The following is a 4,630-nucleotide window of genomic DNA, read 5'->3' on the forward strand; positions in this document are numbered from 1 at the left end:
CGGTTCCACTGTATTTAAATTTTAAATAAAAATACAAACGGAGATGGACCAAGTATATTCTTGTATTATTTAAAAACTAGTTAACAAAACCAAGCTTCGCGCGGTCATATTTTTCTATGATATAAAAAAATTAAGAAATTGCAATATTAGAAAATCAAAAAGAAAAAATAATAGAATTAAATTAGTTTCAAGAAAAATAAGAAAAGAATTATAATTTTTCCTTGAAACAATACAAAGACATATTTCATAATGCGCCAATTTAATATACGTTGCTATCACATTTTTGGGTGTTTTAAATTATTTATGTTATTTCACTAATAATTTCCTTTATATAATACTATTTACATTTATAATTTTATTTAACTATATAAATTTAGAGTTCATGTAATTTTTCTTGCTTATAATTTAAAATTTTCACAATTATTACTTTAAAATATGAGCATATCAATTTTTTTTAATTGATAAAATAATAGCCTAAACCTTTTGTTATATATCTACACAAAACTTTCATATGAAAGGCATTAAAATTAATATTTGGTAAAAAAAATTACATTAAAAATTAGAAATAATAAATATACAAGAGAGCTCAAATATCAATTGTCTAGAAACTGAATAAACTATGTAATCCAAACACTACATAAAGATGAAGAAGTTAAAAGCAAATATCAATGACTTCATATATCAATATGTGGATGAATTTTGATTTTCAATAAAGAATATGAAAAATTTGGACAATAAATGATAATAATAGTGACTTTTACTCTTATAAAATAATAAATAAATAAGAAAATAGGGGGGGAAATATCTTTTTTAGCTAGTGCAATATTTTTTTAATGTCAACTTTAATCATAGGTTCATCATGAAACGTAATAAACATAAATGGATATTAGAATTTGTTTTTGGAGAGTTACACCTTTCCATTTTTTAAATTTATTTAGTGAGCAATTATCTTATTCTACCATCTTAGAGCATTTTAGTGGTAGATTTACCAATCAATATGAAACCATTAGATCTTTACTAAATGGTCTTAGATGTAGACATTTTAGGTGAGTTTAAGATGGTATAAAGATAACTTATTTAAGTTGGGTAATGAAACTTCCCGAAAATGGTTTAGAATTCTGGAAAGCCAAGTTTATCGATGGTTTACCTCCCTTATTCGCGGAGAGAGTAAAAAAGACTCTGAGAGATCCGCAAAGAATTATTCCTTATAATAATTATACTTATGGAAAGCTTATTGGAGCTTGTACTCAAGAAGGCATAAATTTGTGCGATGAGTTAAAACTCTCGAGACAGCTTAAGATGGACAAGCTTAGAGAAAAATCTCAATTGGGAGATTTTTGTACTCAGTTTGGATTACCGGATACATCCAAAGGTTCTAACCGAGAAACTTCTAAATCTGAACCTCATAGGTCTCATCGAAAAAGAAGAAAATCTAGGATAAGGACTAGAGAAGAAAGAGAAGAGTGTAAGGCTCATCATAAATCTAATAGATTTATCAAGAATAGGTCAAAGAGAGATCTTGATAAGATCAAATGTTATAAATGTGGAAAATTTGGGCATATAGCTCCAAATTGTAAGCTTGAAAAGCTTAAGACTTTGGAACTTGATGAAGATATTCAGGAAAAGATTTATAGTTTTTTATATACTTCTGGTTCCGAATCAGATTATGATGATTCTGAAGCAAGTTATGCAACAAAGGATGATCAACCTGAGTCTTCTAGCAAGGTTCAACAAGATTCGAATGATGCTTGCAAATGTCATGGTGATATTTGTCATTGCGAAAATGATGAATTCTACAAGCTACAATCTCAATTCGAGGATATGAACATGTTTACTATCACTGCTGATAATGTTATAGAACTTCTGAAAGAAGTTACTGATAATACTCTTCGTGAAAAAATTATTCAATTAGTTGCTGGTAAAGCTAGTTCATCACCTAGTATTTCTAATGAAAAAAAGGTTAAAGATGAGTTTAATTATTCTGCTCCTTATTCTTTGTCTGAAGTTCATAATAGACTTTCATCGAAACAAACTATGGTAGTTCGGGATTCCTCTTTTGATGATTTAAAAGGAGAAATTGAACATTTAAAGGAAGAAATTAAATTTCTTAAACAAAATCATATTATTTGTGATCATCGTCTTACTCAGATCGAGTCTGCTAATAGCAAAGGGAAAAATAAGGTTGATGAATCTACTGTTGAAGAAAATAATCTTCCTCTTGATCCTAAACAAAATATGTTTTTAGGAATGATGCAAATTGTTACAGCTCATAAATGGTATGTTAAATGTACTATATTAATTGATAATGCTTTTTCTATAATTAATATAGCTATGATTGATAGTGGCGCTGATATGAGCTGCATTCAAGAAGGTCTAGTACCTACTAAATATTTTGAGAAAACAACTCATATGGTAAAATCTGCATCCGGTCATGCTTTAGATATAAAGTATAAATTATCTAATACTCGTATTTGCCAGAATAAAGTTTGTATTCCTCACTTCTTTTTCTTGGTAAAAAATCAATTTTACCCTCCTATTATTCTAGGAACTCCATTTATAAATGCAATTTACCCTTTTACCCATATAAATGCCAAGGGATTTTCTGCTACTTATAAAAATCAAGATATTAGTTATACTTTTATCACTGAGCCTATTTCTCGAGATATTAATGTTTTAATTGAAATGAAACAAAAACATGTTGATTATTTACAACTTGAGATATTTAGTATGAATTTATTCGATACTTTGAAATCTACTAAAATACAGAAAAAGATTAAACTCATTTTTGATTGTAAAGATCATCCTGAAATTTTAAAACACATTTAACGACAGTTAACATTTCATGAGCTACTGTTGCATATTTTTTCTGAGCATCGCTCCATTTTCCTGAATGAAATCGAATAAGGTATTCATTTTTTATCATGCGGGTTAATCTGTTTTAATATTCCACCATAACCCATATTGGATGCATCTGTCTCAACGATCTTTGGCCAAGCAGGATTAGCAAGGGTTAAACAAGGCAAAGATTTAACTCTTTCTTTAATAGTCTTTACAAGATCTGTGAGACTATTAGTCCAAGGCTTCTTATAAAAAAAATTTAGCCTGTCGTATAACAAAGCTAAATCTCGAGATAAATTCTTGTAGAAGGGGGAAATGTAATTTAAACTTCCCAGAAACCGCTGCAATTGCGTCCTAGCTATAATAATATCAGGGAATTTTGATGCGAATTCAATAGATCGCTGAATAGGAGTCATTTTTCCTTGACAAATCAAATGACCCAAAAATCTAACTTCTGTTTGAAAAAGACTAATTTTAGGTTTAGATATGACCAAACCATTTTGAATAACTATTTTCTTAAAAAATGTCTAGATGCTTAATATGCATTTCAAGAGTCTTTGAATATACCAAAATATCATCAATATAAACTATGATGAAATCCAAATAAGGATTAAAAATATCATTCATAATACAAATGGCCATTGATATTTGTGCTGATCATCCTAGTGCTTTTTGGAATCGGAAAAAGCATATTGTAACTCTTCCATATGAAGATAATTTCTCTGAGGAAAATATTCCTACCAAATCTCGTCCTTGCCAGATAAATACCGAATTGGTCGAATTCTGCAAAAAAGAAATTGATAATTTATTGCAAAAGGGTTTAATAAAACCTTCCAAGTCACCCTGGTCTTGTACTGCATTTTATGTTAATAACGCAGCAGAAAAAGAACGAGGTGTTCCTAGGTTAGTAATAAATTATAAACCTTTGAATAAATTTTTAAAATGAATTAGGTATCCTATTCCAAACAAAAGGGATTTATTAACAAGATTATATGATGCTAATATCTTTTCAAAATTTGATTTAAAATCTGGTTATTGGCAAATCCAAATATTTAAAGACCATTCTTATAGACGGCATTTAATGTTCTGTTTGGACAATACGAATGGAATGTAATGCTCTTTGGTTTAAAAAATGCTCCCTCGAAATTTCAAAAGATTATGAATGATATTTTTAATCCTTTTTTGGATTTCATCATAGTTTATATTGATGTATTTTGGTATCAGAACTTAGGAACTTTCATGGTATATATATAATTGATGTGAAGAATTTCGGCATAAATATATTCTCTCTTTTATGGAACAAGAAGATATTAAAAGTACTCGGTTAGAAGAGGTCGATATACCTCAAAACATTGATTTGTTAAACAAATGGACTATTCTGAAAGTGAATATAAAAACTATTTATGACTATGGTTGGTTTTTTCTTATTGGATGTTATGTTTTATATACTGTTTCCTCTTCTTTTACTTGGATTTGATGTACTTAAGTTGAGGGTCCTCCGGAAACAGCCTCTCTACCTCCACGAGGTAGTGGTAAGGTCTGCGTACATTCTACCCTCCCTAGACCCCACTTAGTGGGATTTCACTGGGTATGTTGTTGTTGTTGTTGTACTATGGTTGGTTTGATAAAATCTCTAATAAACAGTTGATAAAAACAACTGAAAAATCCTTGGCGGTAAACTCGTCGAAACAAACTATTCGTTTTATTAAATAAGCGTGATATTGAATTATATAAATTTCAGTATAAATTTTTGCATATTGGCATGGTTCAAATTGCTTTCAAGCCTTTGACT

Source organism: Solanum tuberosum, unplaced genomic scaffold, assembly GCF_000226075.1.
Source record: "Solanum tuberosum cultivar DM 1-3 516 R44 unplaced genomic scaffold, SolTub_3.0 scf00221, whole genome shotgun sequence".
Taxonomy (NCBI): domain Eukaryota; kingdom Viridiplantae; phylum Streptophyta; class Magnoliopsida; order Solanales; family Solanaceae; genus Solanum; species Solanum tuberosum.